The sequence below is a fragment of the Delphinus delphis genome, chromosome 6 (genome assembly GCF_949987515.2).
Source record: "Delphinus delphis chromosome 6, mDelDel1.2, whole genome shotgun sequence".
Lineage (NCBI taxonomy): Eukaryota > Metazoa > Chordata > Mammalia > Artiodactyla > Delphinidae > Delphinus > Delphinus delphis.
This window is the reverse complement of record NC_082688.1, coordinates 79,890,781-79,910,868: the sequence shown is the minus strand read 5'-3', so window position 1 is coordinate 79,910,868 and position 20,088 is coordinate 79,890,781. Positions and strand designations below refer to the sequence as shown.

The following is a 20,088-nucleotide window of genomic DNA, read 5'->3' as shown; positions in this document are numbered from 1 at the left end:
AAATCAATTTAAAACTAATCTAAGCAAAAAATATATTTATTGATAGGATTAAAGGATGGTTCACAGAGTTGAAGGAAATGTGGAAGAGGGGTCCTTCAGAGGGGTCAGGAATATGGAGCAACTCTAAGAATGGGAAGCAGTAATCATGACATAGCCTCCTCAGGGCAACCAGAATGGTGAGTGAGCTCGTACTGTTTTCAGTCTTGTATCCTTATATTCAAGGCTCAAATTCTAGGAAGTTTCTGATCTGCTCTGTTTAAAAAAAACTGTACATCTTGCCACTTAGAGATTGGTTCAAGATGGCACAGTAGAAGGACATGCACTCATTCCCCCTTGTGAGAGCACTGGAATCACAGCAGGAAGACACTGGAACTCACCAAAAAAGATACCCCACATCCAAAGACAAAGGAGAAGCTGCAATGAGATGGTAAGAGGGGCACAGTCACAATAAAATCAAATCCCGTAACCACTGGGTGGGTGACTCACAAACTGGAGAACAATTATACCACAGAAGTCTACCCTCTGGAGTGAAGGTTCTGAGCCCCACATCAGGCTTCCCAACCTGGGGGTCTGGCAACGGGAGGAAGAATTCCCAGAGAATCAGACTTTGAAGGCTAGTAGGATTTGATTGCAGGACTTCGACAGGACTGGGGGAAATAGAGACTCCACTCTTGGAGGGCACACACAAAGTAGTGTGTTCAGTCTCCCATAGGAGACTGAACCAGACCTACCTGCTAGTGTTGGAGGGTCTCTTGCAGAGGCGGGGCATGGCTGTGGCTCACCGTGGGGACAAGGACACTGGCAGCAGAAGTTCTGGGAAGTACTCCTTGGCGTGAGCCCTCCTGGAGTCCGCCATTAGCCTCACTAAAGAGCCTGTAGCCTCCAGTGCTGGGTCGCCTCAGGCCAAACAACCAACAGGGAGGAAACTCAGCCCCACCCATCAGCAGACAAGCGGATTAAAGTTTTACTGATCCGCTGCCAAACAGAGCAACACCCAGCTCTACCCACCACTAGTCCCTCCCATCAGGAAGCTTGCACAAGCCCTTAGATAGCCTCATCCACTAGAGGGCAGAAAGCAGAAGCAAGAATAACTACAATCCTGCAGCCTGTGGAATGAAAATCACATTCACAGAAAGATAGACAAAATGAAAAGTCAGAAGACTATGTACCAGGTCAAGGAACAAGATAAACCCCAGAGAAACAATTAAATGAAGTGGAGATAGGCAGCCTTCCAGAAAAAGAATTCCGAATAATGATTATGATCCAGGACCTTGGAAAAAGAATGGAGGCAAAGATCAAGAAGATGCAAGAAATGTTTAACGAAGACCTAGAAGAATTAAAGAACAAACACCTATAAGAATTAAATAACAAACAGAGTTGAACAATACAATAACTGAAATGAAAAATACACTAGAAGGAATCAATAGCAGAATAACTGAGGCAGAAGAACAGATAAGTGACCTGGAAGACAGAATGGTGGCATTCACTGCTGCGGAACAGAATAAAGAAAAAACAATGAAAAGAAATGAAAACAGCCTAAGAGACCTCTGGGACAACATTAAATGCACCAACATTTGCATTATAGGGGTCCCAGAAGGAGAAGAGAGAGAGAAAGGACCCGAGAAAATATTTGAAGAGATTATAATCGAAAATTTCCCTGACATGGGAAAGGAAATAGCCACCCAAGTCTAGGAAGCGCAGAGAGTCACAGGCAGGATAAACCCAAGGAGAAACATGCCAAGAAACATAGTAATCAAATTAACAAAAAGTAAAGGCAAAAATTATTAAGAGCAACAAGGGAAAAATGACAAATAACATACAAGGGAACTCCCATAATGTTAACAGCTGATTTCTCAGCAGAAACTCTACAAGCCAGAAGGGAGTGGCATGAGTGGCATGATATATTTAAAGTGATGAAAGGGAAGAACTTACAACCAAGATACTCTGTCTGGCAAGGATCTCATTCAGATGCGATGGAGAAATCAAAAGCTTTACAAACAAGCAAAAGCTAAGAGAATTCAACACTGCCAAACCAGCTCTACAACAAATGCTAAAGGAACTTCTCTAAGTGGGAAACACAAGAGAAGAAAAGGACCTACAAAAACAAACCCAAAACAGTTAAGAAAATGGTCATAAGAACATACATATCGATAATTACCTTAAATGTGAATGGATTAAATGCTCCAACCAAAAGACACAGGCTCACTGAATGGATACAAAAACAAGACCCATATATATGCTGTCTACCAGAGGTCCACTTCAGACCTAGGGACACATACAGACTGAAAGTGAGGGGATGGAAAAAGATATTCCATGCAAATGGAAATCAAAAGTAAGCTGGAGTAGCAATACTCATATCAGATAAAATAGACTTTAAAATAAAGAATGTTAAAAGAGACAAGGAAGGACACTACATAATGATCAGGAAGAAGATATAACAGTTGTAAATATATATGCACCCAACATAGGAGCACTTCAATACATAAGGCAAATGCTAACAGCTATAAAAGAGGAAATTCACAGTAACACACTAATGATAGGGGGCTTTAACACCTCCCTTACACCAATGGACAGATCATCCAGACAGAAACTTAATAAGGAAACACAAGCTTTAAATGACACAATAGACCAGATAGATTTAATTGATATTTATAGGACATTTCATCTGAAAACAGCAGATTACACTTTCTTCTCAAGTGCACATGGAACATTCTTCAGGATAGATCACATCCTGGGTCACAAATCAAGCCTCTGTTAATTTAAGAAAATTGAAATCATATCAGACATCTTTTCCGACAACAATGCTATAGGATTAGAACTCAGTTACAGGGAAAAAATGTAAAAAACACAAACACATGGAGGCTAAACAATACATTACTAAACAACTAAGAGATCACTGAAGAAATCAAAGAGGAAATCAAAAAATACCTAGAGACAAATGACAACAAAAACACTACGATCCAAAACCTATGGGATAAGCAAAAGCAGTTCAAGGGGGAAATTTATAGCAATACAACCCTACCTCAAGAAACAAGAAAAATGTTAAATAAAGAATCTAACTTTACATTTAAAGGAACTACAGAAAGAAGAACAAAGAAAACCCGAAGTTAGTAGAAGGAAAGAAATCATAAAGATCAGAGCAGAAATAAATGAAATATAAACAAAGAAAACAATAGCAAAGATCAATACAATGAAAAGCTGGTTCTTTGAGAAGATAAACAAAATTGATAAATCTTTAGCCAGACTCATCAAGAAAAAGAGGGACAGGACTCAAATCAATAAAATTAGAAATGAAAAAGAAGTTACAATGGACACCGCAGAAATACAAAGCATCATAAGAGACTACTACAAGCAACTCTGTGCCAATAAAATGGGCAACCTGGAAGAAATGGACAAATTCTTAGAATGGTATAACCTTCCAAGACTGAAGCAGGAAGAAATAGAAAATATGAGCAGACCAATCACAAGTAATGAAATTGAAACTGTGATTAAAAATCTTCCAACAAACAAAACTCCAGTACCAGATGGCTTCACAGGGGAATTCTATCAAACATTTAGAGAAGAGCTAACAGCCATCCTTCTCAGACTCTTCCAAAAAATTGCAGAGGAAGGAACACTCCCAAACTCATTCTACGAGGCCACCATCACCCTGATACAAAATCCAGACAAACATACTACAAAAAAAGAAAATTACAGACCAATATCATTGATGAATATAGATGCAAAAATCCTCAACAAAGTACTGGCAAACAGAATCCAACAACACATTAAAAGGATCATACACCATGATCAAGTGGAATTTATCCAAGGGATGCAAGGATTCTTCAGTATATGCAAATCAATCAATGTGATACACCATATTAACAAACTGAAGAATAAAAACCATATGATCATCTCGATAGATGCAGAAAAATCTTTTGACAAAATTCAACATGCATTTATGATAAAAACTCTCCAGAGAGTGGGCATAGAGGGAACCTACCTCAACATAATAAAGGCCATATTCAACAAACCCACAGCAAACATCACTCTCAATGGCGAAAAACTGAAAGCATTTCCTCTAAACTAGGAAAGAAGACAAGGATGTCCACCCTTGCCACTATTATTCAACATAGTTTTGGAAGTCCTAGCCATGGCAATCAGAGAAGAAAAAGAAATGAAGGGAATACAAATTGGAAGAGAAGAAGTAAAACAGTCACTGTTTGCAGATGACGTAGTTCTATACATAGATAATCCTAAAGATGCCACCAGAAAACTAGCAGAGCTCATCAATGTATTTGGTAAAGTTGCAGGATACAAAATTAATGCACAGAAATACCTTGCATTCCTATACGCTAACAACGGAAGATCAGAAAATGAAATTAAGGAAACAATCCCATTCACCATTGCAACAAAAAGAATAAAATACCTAGGAATAAACCTACCTAAGGAGGTAAAAGATCTGTACTCAGAAAAGTGTAAGACACTGATGAAAGAAATCAAAGATGACAGAAACAGATGTAGAGATATACCATGTTCTTGGATTGGAAGAATCAATATTGTGATAATGACTATACTACACAAAGCAATCTACAGTTTCAATGCAATCCCTATCAAATTACCAATGGCATTTTTTACAGAACTAGAAGAAAAAATCTTAAATTTGTATGGAGACACAAAAGACCCCAAATAGCCAAAGCAATCTTGAGGGAAAAAAACGGAGCTGGAGGAATCAGACTTCCTGACTTCAGACTATACTACAAAGCTACAGTAATCAAGACAATATGGTACTGGCACAAAAACAGAAAGATAGATCAATGGAACAGGATAGAAAGCCCAGAGATAAACCCACGCACCTATGGCCACCTTATTTTTGATAAAGGAGGCAAGAATATACAATGGAGAAAAGAGAGTTTCTTCAATAAGTGGTGCTGGGAAAACTGGATGGCTACATGTAAAAGAATGAAATTAGAACACTCCCTAACACCATACACAAAAGTATACTCAAAATGGATTAAAGACCAAAATTTATGGCCAGACACTATAAAACTCTTAGAGGAAAACATAGGCAGAACACTCTATGACATAAATCACAGCAAAATCCTTTTTGACCCACCTCCTAGAGAAATGGAAATAAAAACAAAAATAAACAAATGGGACCTAATGAAACTTAAAAGCTTTTGCACAGCAAAGGAAACCATAAACAAGAGGAAAAGACAACCCTCAGAATGGGAGAAAATATTTGCAAATGAAGCAACTGACAAAGGATTAATCTCCAAAATTTACAAGCAGCTCGTGCAACTCAATATCAAGAAAACAAAAAACCCAATCCAAAAATGGGCAGAAGACCTAAATAGACATTTCTCCAAAGAAGATATACAGATTGCCATCAAACACATGAAAGGATGCTCAACGTCACTAATCATTAGAGAAATGCAAATCAAGACTACAGTGAGTTATCACCTCACACCAGTCAGAATGGCCATCATCAAAAAATCTACAAACAATAAATGCTGGAGAGGGTGTGAAGAAAAGGGAACCCTCTTGCACTGTTGGTGGGAATATAAACTGATAGAACCACTATGGAGAACATTATGGAAGTTCCTTAAAAAACTAAAAATAGAACTACCATATGACCCAACAATCCCACTACTGGGCATATACCCTGAGAAAACCATAATTCAAAAAGAGTCGTGTACTGAAATGTTCATTGCAGCTCTGTTTACAATAGGCAGGGCATGGAAGCAACCTAAGTGTCCATTGACAGATGAATGAATAAAGTTGTGGCACATATATACAGCGGAACATTTCTCAGCTATAAAAAGAAACGAAATTGAGTTATTTGTAGTGAGGTGGATGGACCTAGAGTCAGTCATACAGAGTGAAGTAAGTTAGAAAGAGAAAAACAAACACCATATGCTACCACATGTATATAAAAAAAAATTGGTTCTGAAGAACCTAGGGGAAGGACAGGAATAAAGACACAGACATAGAGAATGGACTTGAGGACACGGGGAGGGGAAGGGTAAGCTGGGACGAAGTGAGTGGCATGGACATATATACACTACCAAATGTAAAATAGGTAGCTAGTGGGAAGCAGCCGCATAGCACAGGGAGATCAGCTCGGTGTTTTGTGACTACCTAGAGGGGTGGGATAGGGAGGATGGGAGGGAGATGCAAGAGGGAGGAGATATGGGGTTATATGTATATGTATAGCTGATTCACTTTATTATAAAGCAGAAACTAACACACCATTGTAAAGCAATTATACTCCAATAAAGATGTTAAAAAAGATTAATCTCCAAAATATATAAACAGCTCATGCAGCTCAATATCAAAAAAACACACAACTCAATGAAAAAATGGGCAGAAGACCTAAATAGACATTTCTGCAAAGAAGACATACAGATGGCCAAGAAGCACATGAAAAGCTGCTCAACATCACTAATTATTAGAGAAATGCAAATCAAAACTACATCAAAACTCACACCAGTTAGAATGGGCATCATCAGAAAATTACAAACAACAAATGCTTTAGAGGGTATGGAGAAAAGGGAACCCTCTTGCACTGTTTGTGGGAATGTAAATTGATACAGCCACTATGGAGAACAGTATGGAGGTTCCTTAAAAAACTAAATATAGAATTACCATATGACCCAGCAATCCCACTACTAGGCATATACCCAGAGAAAACCATAATTCAAAAAGACAAATGCACCCCAATGTTCATTGCAGCACTATTTACAATAGCCAGGTCATGGAAGCAACTTAAATGCCCATCAACAGACCAATGGATAAAGATGTGTTATGTATATACAATGGAGTATTACTCAGCCATACAAAGGAATGAAATTGGGTCATTTGTAGAGACGTGGATGGACCTAGAGACTGTCATACAGAGTGAAGTAAGTCAGAAAGAAAAAAACAAATATCGTATATTAACGCATATATGTGGAATCTAGAAAAATGGTACAGATGAACCCACTTGCAAGGCAGAAATAGAGACACAGATGTAGAGAACAAACATATGCACACTGATGTGGTAAGCCGGGGTGTGGTGGTGGTGGTGGGATGAATTGGGAGATTGGGATTGACATGTATACACTAATATGTATAAAATAGATAACTATTGAGAACCTGCTGTATAAAAAATAATAAAATTATATTTAAAAAAACCTGTACACACATACACATACACACTTGCACACTTGTTTTTCTTGTAGAAAGGATTCTTACAGAGATATTCTCATAGCGGTTTGCAACCTCTTTCAGATTATGAATCAGGGATGGCCATACAAGAAATGCTAGTTTCAGGGCTTCCCTGGTGGCGCAGTGGTTGAGAGTCTGCCTGCCGATGCAGGGGACACGAGTTCGTGCCCCGGTCCAGGAAGATCCCACATGCCGCGGAGCGGCGGGGCCCATGAGCCATGGCCGCTGAGCCTGTGTGTCCGGAGCCTGTGTCCCGCAACAGGAGAGGCCACAGCAGTGAGAGGCCTGCGTAACGGAAAAAAAAAAAAAAAAGAAATGCTAGTTTCAAATGGAGAAACACATTGTGCTTGAACAGTTTTACCTCTATGTACAGGTTTCTTAAAACTTGTCTTTCTCTGTCATTTTCTTTTGCACTCATAAATCTATGTCTTCCTGCTGTCTTATCTTGTTTTTCTTCATTTCTGAATTTTCATCAGTGAATTTCATTCATGAGGGTGTTCTGTTTTATTATGTTCTCTTCCAGAAACCTCTCCTGTGGCACCTCCCCCAGCCTTTCCTCCCTCATAGGCAATGTCCAGAGTGCTACGTATTTTTAGACCCCATTTCCCCCCTTCCTCTTGTCCTATTTCCTTAGTGTCCTCCTTTTAAGACTAAGTATGAAAACTATTCCCAGAAGAATCATGGCATGTGGAGCATAGCTGCCTCAACGAACACACACACCCACGGCATGAGGCCGAGCTGTCCCATCACACCTGAAGATTTATGAACACGAAAACAAATGCTTCTTGGTGCATGCCCCTTGGTTTGGGGTGAATCTGTTAAGCAGCATTCTGGGGGCAATAGCTTACTGATACATTACTTTCCTAGCAAATGTATTTTCATTTAAACTGGAGTATTCTGGAGTTCATGCCTTAATTCTTGTGAATGTCTTATAGAGTTTCATGCAGGGTAGAGAGAAAGTGCTGGGCAGAAGGTGTCTTGTGGGATCCCCTCAGTATACACCAAGAGGCAAAAGCCTACTATGTGCATGCTGGTTTCACACACTAAATGATCAATGTTTTGTGAAGTAGATTCTGGAAAACCTTTATAACACAGTGTAGTTATCCAGAGTTTTTTTCCCACCTGAGTACATTTTCATCATGATTCTAGTATAGATTAGAGTGTGGCTCTGGTTAGCATAAGCTCCTTTGATGGGCTCTTGAAACTCTGCTTAATATGGTCTCCTGGAGCCTGCCTGGTCTATGAGATCGACTCTGAGCTCAAGACTCTAGTTTGTATTTTTAGTCTATAAAGATCAGTGTTTATATTAGTGTTTATTAAGAATCCCCTTATTTGTGGCAGTAGGCAGTATATAGAGGAGTGCTTATCTGTCATCCATGACTTCCAGGAGCTTATACTCTGAGAAGACAGTGTGAATTTTAACATCTTTACTGTTTTTTATGCTTACAAAAAATCTGCTTCTTATAAAATATAAAACACATAAATAAATGGCATTGTAAGTAAAATTTGTCACCAATCCCACACCTTAGAGAAAATGACTCCACATTCCTTAAGGTTTTTCTATGCATGTACAAAAATATGCCTTTTTTTTTTTACAAAAATGGGGTTACACTCTAAATGCTGTTTTGCAGCTTGTTTTTTTTCCTACCTAACTATATATTGCAGACCTCTCTCCTTGTTAGTTACTATTCTAGTTTTGTTATTTTTTATTATTTAGTTTTCTTCACAGTTAGAACTATTTGTAAAGTGATTCTCTTTGAGGCATAATTTTGTTTTCTTTTCTAGGATCATATCCTAAACCAACATACTTGGTTTTTTGTAACTGCTAAAAGCAGTAAAAACTTGGAAGAAAAAATTTCAAAAAGATATTGGATAACAAAAGTCAAGGCTAGCAGGTCCGGGTGATAGAAATTCACAATCTTTACTCAGGAGTGGGCCTCAGTCTGAGCCAACTTTTTGCTTTTACTTCACACTCAATTTTTTTTTACCTTATTATAAATCCTTAGTAGAAGTAGGACATTAGAGGGGAAATGAACTGCTAGAAACCTGTGTGATGACAGCAGCAAGAAGTGACAGGTGCCATTCTGTTCGGAGGAAGGATTCAGAAAAGACATTTCAAATGACCCAAGGGTTTAAAAAAAAAAGATAGTGATCTAGAGCATTTTAGTATAGAGGGAAAGTATCAGTAATTCCTCAAGAGTTCCTGACCACAGTCCCAGGAGGAGAGCTGATATACATCATCAAGCTCCTGAGCCATAGGAAAAGTTTCATTATTGCCCCCTCTGTTGAAACAGAAAAATTGTTATGCATCAATATGTGTAAAATTAAAAAATTAACTGTTTAAAGGGGAAGCTCCAGTTATATGAAGAAGATATCAGCAATTGGGCAGCTCTTTCTTTGCCTATGGAATAAACCTAATTGTCCGTTCTTTTAATTGGGGTAGGGAAGCAGTGCGAGCCCCCTTCCTGGGCTCCCTTGCAGTTAGGTTGGCCATGAGACTGAGTTGTAGCTACAGAATATGAGCAGAAGTGAAGGGCACCTCATTCAGAGCTGGCTCATAAACAATATTCTTCTCCATTTTCTCCCATCTGCTGGTGGGACTTTGATGTTCAGGGCAACCCGAAAATTCATGTGTTGAAGATGGCAAGGACCTTCATCAACCTGGCTTCTCTCCTTTTTCCTTATCCCAGGCTGATTGGACTTCTAAATAAGCAAGAAAGTAGTTTTCATTTTGTTTGGCTATTGAGAAAATGGGCTTATCTTTCTTTACAGTGGCAAACATTACTTTTGCTAATATAGAGTAACACAGTCCTACCTCAGGAAACCTGGCAATCCGTGGAGATAGTCCAACTCCACTTGCTTGTATTTTTGTGTATGTGAAATCTCATTACCACTAAAACATGGTGACAGATGAACCTGGTGATGCCTTTAACATAGTGTCTTCCCCATTGTCCAATGACCGATGCGAATCCTGCAGGAAGCCTAGTTTTCTAGGTTTGGGTGTCACTAAGTCACTGGTTTTGGTCTTGAATGGGGTCTCAGTGGGCCTGGGTGGACTTCGGTCTTACAGCTCTTGCACTTCCCTGGAAACAATTTGATTCAAATCTTCCTTTATGACTTACAGCATAGTTTTGTAATTTTCTTTCAATCTATATCCTCCACATTTCTTCTTAAGTTTATTCCTAGTGGTTATTCTTTATGTATAATGAGATCCTGTTGCACTTGGAGTGCGATTTATATTTTTCATCACATTTTTGGTCTATTGCTAATATAAAGGAAAGTTAGTAATTTGTTTCATAACTAGCCCCTTAGTGAATAGTCTGATTAGTTCTAATTAGTTCTGATTGATTTCCCAAAGTTTCTAGATAGAGTATCATTTGATAATTCTTTCTTCTTTCTGATAGTTATACTTGTTGCTTTTTATTGCCTTCTTCCCACTCCCATTTGCCAAAATATTCAAGGCAATATTAAATAATAGTTGTAATATTGAATATCCCTGACTTCATCCTAAAACATATCTATATTTGTAAGAGGCTTGACTTCTCGTTTTCTGTTTTTCTATTCAGGGATATGTGAATTTTTTTAAATGAAGGAAATTGTTCTCTAAGTTTAATGCCCTGTGATGGATTACAGAGCATGGAAATTATCTGTGCCTTGAAAATGTGTTATTTTCAGATTATGTCAACTGGGTTGTTAGAAAAACACATAAATCTTTAGAAAGAAAGAAAATTATGAAAACAGAAATACATTTTTCCCACTTAATAATAGAAGTCAACTTAGCAGTAAAGTGCTTGTTAGCTAGATTTTGAAGGTTCAAGAAAAGTCTCCAAGACAGATGCATTTGCCTTGATTGAACTATCCTCCAGCTCCTGACACCCAGGGAGAAGATAAGAACTTTTTTAGTCCTAAAAAAATCCTGTTAGTTCCTTTCCTGTAGCACACAATAAACCCTTTGTTTAATTATTGTCTCTGGCACTTACAAATTTATCGTTTAGATAAATTATATTGTTTATACAAATTATATTATTTTAAAGTGGTTTTTAGGAAGAGAAGCAATGAATTGTTCAGTGTCGTAATGATTCACAGTAAACTTCAGAGACCTTCCTTAAAGGCGAATTGCAACCAACATTTATATAAAAACGTATTCCTCATTTCTTCTACAATAGTAAATTAAAGAAAAAGTTCTCTGGGACTTCCCTGGCGGTACAGTAGTTATTTAAGACTGTGCTTCCACTGCAAGGGGCATGGTTCGATCCCTGGTAGGGAACTAAGATTCCACATGCCGCTCGGTGCGGCCAAAAAAAAAAAAGTTCTCAACGGTTTTGCCCCCTGAAACCTGAAACTTAAACACAATGCATAGGGTGAGATAATTACATGATCATAGATAACCCCAAATTGCAAAGTAAACCAAACTCATTAAGTCAATGTACAAAATGTATTTAGTGTAAGCTTATTTGGCACATGTTAACATTGAGAATTAGGCACACACTTCTGAGTTATGTGCATCACCCACTTTCCTCAGCCCTATGCTCTTCCCACCTCCTTCACTCCCACCCTTCCTCTGAGAAACCCACTCATAGAGGAACCCACTGAGCTTCATCTCCCATTAATTCACTTCCTTGACTTCTTCTTTTTTTTTTAAATTTTATTTTATATTGGAGTATAAGGGGTTTTTTTAAAGGTTTTTTTAAAAAAGAATTAAAAAAACATTATTTTATTTTATTTTTTGGCTGTGTTGTGTGTGTTAGTTGCGGCACGTGGGATCTTCACTGAGGCATGTGGGATCTCTCACTGCGGCGCGCGGCCTTCTCTCTAGTTGTGATGTGCGGGTTTTCTTTCTCTAGTTGAGGCACGCGAGCTCAGTAGTTGTGGCCTGTGGGCTTAGTTGCCCTGCGACATGTGGGATCTTAGTTCCCTGACCAGGGATCGAACCCGTGTCCCCTGCATTGGAAGGCGGATTCTTTACCACTGGACCACCAGGGAAGTACCTGGAGTATAGTTGATTAACAATAGTGTGTTAGTTTCAGGTGTATGGCAAAGTGATTCAGTTATACATGTATAGGTATCTATTCTTTTTCAAATGCTTTTCCCATTTAAGTTATTACAGAATATTGAGCAGAGTTCCCTGTGCTATACAGTAGGTCCTTGTTGGTTATCTTCTTTAAATATCACAGTGCGTACCTGGCTTGACTTCCTTCTTTTCTCTCTCCACCGTTCACACCCCTGCCCCTCACCCCAGGGCTATGCTATGCTTGAAAGCAGTTGAGGCCACTTGCGTTTAGCCATAAGGTTTTTAATTAGGAGAATAAAAGAAATAGAGGATAGTCTGTTAGGTTTAAGAGAGTGTTCTTCAGTGGACAAAGGGAGTAGTGTAGGTCAGGGCAAGTTGAAAAATCCTCTCTTTTGTTCTGCTGGTGTGCTATGAAGTTCTTCTCAACTCTGTGAGATTGTTTTAACCTGATGTGGGCACTCTGAGGGGCTCCAAGTCAGTGAAGGGTGGGAAAGGCTTGATTCACCCCAACAGCCTCTCTCCCATCATTGAAATTCTTCTCACATATTAATCTGGTTATTTTCTTTTACATTTGCACAGGGCACCTATGGCATGAGTCACAGTAAGAAACTCATCATAAGAATGTGCCAGATTACAAAATAGATTTCCTTTCTCCCACTAATGGCAGATTCAAAATTTTAAAATTACAGTGACTCAGTAGGCTTAAGAGCATAATTTTTGAAGCCCCATACTTTTTTTTTCTGCTAGTGTAAACTGCATTTTTTTTTTCCGGTTGCACCGCGCAGCATGCGGGATCTTAGCTCCCAGACCAGGGATCCAACCTGCACCCCCTGCAGTGGAAGCATGGAGTCTTAACCACTGGACCGCCAGGGAAGTCCCTGAACTGCATTTTTGACTATAAAATTAATTAAAATTGTTATTTAATTCAGGCATTCTCAAATTTAAAACAATTGTCCCTACAGAGCTGTACACTTCAAATTGAAAACGAAAGGTGCAGTTACACCATAAATGGATGCAGAAAGGGGATCACAAATACAAATAGCACATGCCACTTTACTGCTAGTGTGTGGAGTGTGTGTGTGATTTCTGTGGCATGGGTGTCTTGTAGTATATGTGCATATATGTGGTGGATGTGTGGTTTGTGTGTTGGCTATATATGTATTTTATATATGTGTGTGGTGTATGTGTGTGTATTTATGGTGTATTTTTTGGTGATAAGTGTGTGTGTCATGTGTGTGTGTATGTTTGCGTGTGGTGTAAGTGCATTGTCTGTGTAGTAGGTGTGTGTGATGAATATGGTGTGTGTGTGTGTGTGTGTGTGTTTGTGTGTTCTGCAGGGAGCTGAGACCCAGGGCTTAGAGTTTTTGTTCTTAAAAGTATCTCTGCATTGCGATCAATTGGTAAAGTCTTTTCAAATGTTTCATCTCCCCAGAAATCATTTGGAAGGTGTTTTCTTAAGCCCAAATATTTGTTTTTTAGGAGGAAACTTCAAATGTTATAAACTGCTTTAAGTGAAAACGATTGATGCAATACTTTATCAGCTGATACTGTAGTTTAATTCAACAAACAAAGCCACTTGTATTCAGAGTTATTGTACTTAGAGCTTTAAGAGGTCCCATCTCCTCTGCGTCTGATGTGAACTCCATTTCCCCTATTCAGTTGCAACCGCTTCTTTCTCTTTAGAGGCAGTTGTGAGGGACGATGTACCTCATTTTGGCATCTCTCCTTATTGACCCTGTGCCATCACTTGGGAGACAGTGTAGCTTTAAATGCTAAGAATGGGAGCTCTTGAGTGAGGACACATGGGTCCAAATGCCAGCTCCACCAACTGGGTGAGGGCTTAATCTTGATGAGTTTCCTCATCTGTGAAATGGGGTGATAGTGGTACTTACCTTGCAGGGTTCTTGGAAGGCTTACATGAGATGATGATGTAAACATAGTGCTTGGAAGATAGTAAGTGTTCAGTGAACACATGCGTTGATGATGGAGTGGATCTTGTATGGGTCTGGCTGTGCCGCTATAGATATGGGGGGAGTGGAAGCTGCTAGTGGACCATTTCTCCTAAGATTTATTGTGAATTTATTCCATTTGGCCTGTATATACCAATTAGATTTATGAGTGACCTCTCAGCTTTTGCATCAGGGTAGCCTGATTTCTTGGTGGGGTTAATAATGCATCATTTAATGAATGTTCACAGGGGATTTTGAATATGCCAGTGGTTCTAGGTCTGGTCCAATGTTAGGGCAAAAAGTCCTCTGAGCAAAAGTGCTCTCCCTCACATGTTGAAACTAGCTACCATCTGTTTCCTGCTCTGGAATAGGTAAGTGTCTCAGCATCAGATAACTGTATTTTGAGAGCATTAAAACCCCCACAAAACTCTGGCATATTATATAAGTTACTCTGATTAACATGCAGTTATTTGGCACAATTTTCAGATGAAACTTCACATTTTGTCCCTGCTATTTCTGGGCCTCGATGTAGACATTAAAGTTTGAGCAGAGTATCCAGTAGAAGGCTCTGGGTGCTGAAACAGAGGCTGTGGATATGGGGTGTCTGCTTTTCATTTTTGTTTTTTCCATCCTATTTAATGGGGAGGGTCTTGGGCCCTCTCCTGGTGTGAGGAATGCAAGTTGTAGATTCTGGAGGTATGTTGCGGGGGCGGGGAAATACCTACACAGAAATACCTAGAAACTTAAAACCTTGTCTAGCACTGCAGCTGCTCCCAAAGAGTTTTGTGAAGATGTGGAGTGCCTGGGGGCTGGAAAGATGCCAGTGGGGACAGTTGCTGTATCCACCATGCCAGCATCTACTCCTGCCCGCTGGCCTTCATGTTTAGTGCTGGGCTTTTTGCTGAACGTCAAGAATTAATGGTGAGGGGGCAGTCCTGCCAGATTTCTATCAGAACTTTACATCTCCCTCTCTCTCTTTTTTCTGTCTTGTCTCTATAACCTCAGTCTAGACATCAGACATCCCACAGGGTTGTCTCTAGGGTTCCCACCTCCAGGTAGTTCTCAAGCAGTGCCTTTACTGTTTCCATCCCTTTAATCCCAAATTGATCCCGCCTCCCCTCAACCCCCTCCACTCTGCCAAGGGGTCTTCATTATTTCTCTAGCAAGATTTGGATCAATACCTTCACCTTTCTTCAAGGCCCACCTCCAGGCATCCTCAAATTTCTTTCCTTCCCTTACTTCACTTCCCCTCCACCAGGTTTACCAGGGCATTTTCTTGGAGAACCTTTTACCGCTTCTAGGTTTTCTACCACTAAACTTTGTGTCAGGCTTAGCTGTGCCTGTGATGTCCTCTCAGTCCAGCTTACCAAATCAAGTTCTCTTTTATATAACATAACTCCTGCTCTCTCACTGCTAACAAATTTTTGTCCACTTTCTGAAAGGGAAATGACAATTTTCTCTAGACCCTAGCTTATTCACTTGTAACCAAAGTGTGGTTGTGCTGTTGATCAATCAATGAGTGAAGAAGTCAGTACATTATGAATATTATTGAAACAGATTCACTTTGCTGTACACAAATCAACTATACTCCCATAAAAATAATTTAAAAAAAAGAGTCTTGGGACCTAAAAGGAAAAAAAAAATAATGTTATTGAGCAAATATAAGTTCTACCCCTTGGTATGTGCTTGAGGGCATATGAAGGGTAGTTATATATAGGTCAGCTTTCAAGAAACTTAGTCATGTTAGAGAGATAGTATTAACACACATGAATCAAAAAAACAACAGAGGACAAGTATGTATTGATTTTTATAGTCTGCCTACACAAAGGAATCGAGATGGTTAATAATAAAAGATAGCTCTATAAAAAAAACAAAAAAACAAAAAAGATAGCTCTATAAAATGTTGTAATAATGATAAAAGATCAAGATTCATGTAATGGAGAGATAATTAAAAAGGAAACCCAATTTAAGGTAAATTGTTGGGCTTGAGTACAAAATTAAGAATTGGGCTTCTTGGAAGTTAAGAAAAAGGGAAACATGATGAATCATATGATTTCTGTGTCTCATAAGAGGATACGTATCAGTTTGCAAATATTGAATGTTTTTTGGTACTACATACTAAGAAGAATCCACCCATTTATTTATTTATTTATTGTGTACATATGTGTTCCAGACACCATGGATATGAAGATATATAAGAAAAACAAATTCTCTGACCTTATGAGGTTTATAGTTTATTGAAGAGAGAGAGTCAACAAACAAGTAAATAAAGTACCATCAGATAGTAGGTGAATGCTCCGAAGGCAAATAAAGTGAATTAATGTGGTAGATCATGCTAGGAAGTCAGGAGAAGAAAGGTCCGTCGGAGAAGGTGGTATCCGAACAGATACCTGAATGAGGAGAGGAAGTGAGCTCTGCAAAGACCATTTCAGGAGAGGGAACAGCAGGCTCCAAGGCCCATAGGTAGGAAAAAACTTGATATATTTGAGAAACGACCAGTGATACTGGAGAAGATCTGCACATAGTGGGGTGGGGGAAATAGCAGTGGTGGGGCAAGTGGCAGGGGACTGGTAGGAGATGAAGCTAGAGAAAGTAGCCATGTATGGCTTCATAGAGATTCGGATTTTTTCCTCAAGTGTGATTGGGGAACTGTTGGGAAGTTTTGAGCAGGGAGTTATGTCATCTTTTAAAGTGTCTAATTCTAGTTCCCACTGGCTACTGTATGGAGAATAGAACATTGCAGGAGGCAAGAGTGGAAGCAGAGACCAATAGAACATTGCAGGAGGCAAGAGTGGAAGCAGAGACCAATAGAACATTGCAGGAGGCAAGAGTGGAAGCAGAGACCAATTGGGAGGCTGTGGGAAAAGTCTGGGTGAGAGATGATGGTGGCTGGTCCAGGAGGAAGCTGGTGGAAATGGTATTAAGTGTTCAGATTCAAGTAGAATCAACAAGACTTGCTGATCAGCTGCATGAAGGAAGTGAGAGAAAGAGTGGATTGAGATTGCTTTAAGTTTTTGGCCTGAGCACATGGATCAATGAGGGTCCATCTTTTGAGATAATGAAGACTGGGCATAAGCTGGTTTGGGGAGCAAATATAGGAGTTCTGTTTTGGACATGTTCAATTTGAGTTATTTATGAGACAACTCAGTTGAGATGTGAAGTGGACAGTGGGATACATGAGTGTGGAGCTCAGGGAAGTGATACACATTTGGACATCAGCAGCACACTCACGTTGTGTTTAACCGTTTCAGTGGAGCACTTAACATAATAGACAAGGTTTTCAACGGGGGAGAATATAGAAACATCTTTCAAAATGGCCACTTGGTGACTGTATTAGGGCACTTCAGAAAAACAGAACCAATAGGATGTGTATATAAAACAAACATTTAGTATAAGGAATTTGTTCATGTGATTATGGAGGCTGAGAGGTCTCAAGATCTGCATGTGGCAAGCTGGAGACCCAGGAAAGCCAACATGTAGTTTCAGCCTGAGTACAAAGGCCTGAGAATCAAGAAAGCTGATGGTGTAAATTCCAGTCTGAAAGCAGGCAGGCTCTAGACCCAAGAAGAGCTGATGTTTCAGTCTGAGTCCGAAGGCAGGAAAAGGCAAGTGTCCCAACTTAAATACTCAGGCAGGAGGAATTCCCTCTTACTCAGCCTTCTTGTTCTAAGTTCTTCAGTTGATTGGATGAGACCCACCCACATTGAGGAGGGCAATCTGCTTTACTCAGTCTTCCAATTCAAATGTTAATCTCATCCAGAAACACCCTCACAGACACACCCAGAATAATGTTTGTCCAAATGTCTGGGCACCCCCAAGGCCCAGTCAAGTTGACCCAGAAAATTAAACATCGCAGTGACAGTAGGGCATTACATCAAATTATAATTCTGTGAGGAATGTGGGTGGCTAAAATAGGGAGTTTTCTGGTGATCTAACTTGTTATAGGGTTAGAACCTTTAAATTCCAGAGGCTTGCCTGGTTTACATGTTAATGGTGGTTTTTCCCGATCACGAAAAAACTTTAGTTTTTTTCTAATAGTACTGTAGATTGTAGACAGAGCTGAATCCCGTGAGCCTGCCATAATGAATACCAGGCAAAATAAACTAATGGACCTAGTGCATGAAGTTAATTAATTAATCAATCAGTCCATTAGGCATTTATAAAGATTTTTAAATTTGCCAGATAATACCATTAGGTCGTAGGCTATTTGGGAGACCACCACATAAACAGATAAATTATGATTCAGCAGGGCTAGTGCCTGGACACGATGAAGGTGTGAGGAAAAGGCTAGGAAGAACAAATGAGGAAGAGACGATTCTGATGGAACAGAGAGTGGTGGCCAGGGAAGGATTCACAGAGAAAGAAAAACCAGGCTTTGCTAAAGGAGGTGAAGGAGGCAGAGGAGTGGCATACAGAGAAAGGTGTGGACGTCTGGGAGAGCCTGAAGTGTCTAGGCAAGAGCAACAAGTTCAGTGTGACTGACGTGTAGGGTGCACAGTATAGAGAGGAAGGAACTCAGATCAGCCGGGCCCAGAGGGTGGAGGACCTTGCATTGCTGCCTAAGGAACTTGTCTCCACCTTTTGCGGGCACAAGAATCACCTGGGGAGCTCATTAAAAGTGGGGATCCTTAGGCCTCCTCTCCAAGGAGATGGATGCAGTCACTTTGGGGCTCAGAAAGCAATAGCTTAATGAGCTCCCCAGCTGATTCCCATGCATCTGGTCCACAGACCCCATTGCTATGGGCTATGAAGGCTTTTAAGAACAGGGAGTGACATGACCTGATTTTTTTTTTTTTAGGAATATAATTCTGCCAACTGTGTGGAAAATGGACCGACTTCACCAGCAGGGAAAACATATAGGAGGTTGCTGCAGGCATCCTGGTAAGAGATGAGGAGGACTGGGGCTAAAGTGTTGGTGGAGATGAAGGAAAGGGCTAAATCTAAGAGACCTATCTGAGTTAGAATACATGGTTGACCTGAGCAGGAGAAGGGCTGAGAATAATGAAGGTGGATTCTCAAGTGTCTAGCTTGGAAAAATGAGTGGTCAATAATCGCTGACCCTTGGTAACTATTTGTTGGATCAGTGAATGAATGAATAAATAATAGGATAAAAAGTAGACGAGGTGGAATAAGAAAGGAAAATTCCATTTTAGATGTGTACATTTGAAGGCAATACAAGAACTATATAGATCTAGTAGTTTGTGAAGAAAGTTCATGCAGGTTTGGAGACATGGATTTGGAAGTTGTTGGGATAGAGATAGTTCTTGAAGCAATAGTAGAATCTGAGACCACTCAGCAAGAAGGTGTAAACCTTAAAGAGAAGAAAGGCAAGGATCTGAACCTTTGGGGGTATTTAAGGGGCAGACAGAGGAAAACTAGCTGGCAGAGAGGGGAAAGTGGCCGAAAAGAGGTTAGAGTATTGAGGGAATTCCCAAGCGGTCCAGTGGTTAGGACTCTTGGCGCTTTCACTGCGGTGGCCCGGGTTTAATCCCTGGTCAAGGAACAAAGATCCCACAAATAAAAAAGAAGTTAGAGGATTGAGAGGAGGTATGTTTTGAAAAGTTTTGAAAATAAAGGGAAGAAACAGTTTCAGAAACTATGTGTGCATGTAATATGTGAGTATGAGTGAATGTGTGTGAGTGTGAATGTGTGTGGGGGGTGGGTGGGTATGTATTTGTGTGTGTGTGTGTGTGTGTGTGTGTGTGCACGCGTGTGTGGTAGAGAGGTATACTGAGAGTACATTGTAAATCTGAATGTTGAAATATGTTCTACCAAACTCTTTTTTCTAACATAGTTTTCCAGTAGATTTGCTCTCTTTTAAGGTCATTCCTTGATTCATGATTGAACAGCCAGGTCAACAGCATAAAGGAAGTTAGTAGTCTTCCTATATGCTATAGCTGGAGGGCAGTACTTATTTCAAGTAAGAGCTATTTCAACTTA

General features: G+C 39.8%; 1 protein-coding gene across 2 annotated transcripts in view; it reads left to right on the top strand.

The window, feature by feature from the left end:
- APTX (aprataxin) overlaps positions 1-19,334 on the top strand; it is an 81,525-nt gene extending 62,191 nt beyond the window's left edge. Inside the window, exon 9 of one of the 2 annotated variants that reach the window (XM_060014879.1) lies at positions 18,947-19,334. The gene's annotated coding sequence lies outside the window, so the exon portion shown is untranslated. Of the gene's footprint in view, positions 1-46; positions 155-18,946 lie in introns of those variants that run through there. The other variant, XM_060014875.1, reaches the window with a different exon arrangement.
- The last annotated feature ends 754 nt before the right edge of the window (positions 19,335-20,088 follow it).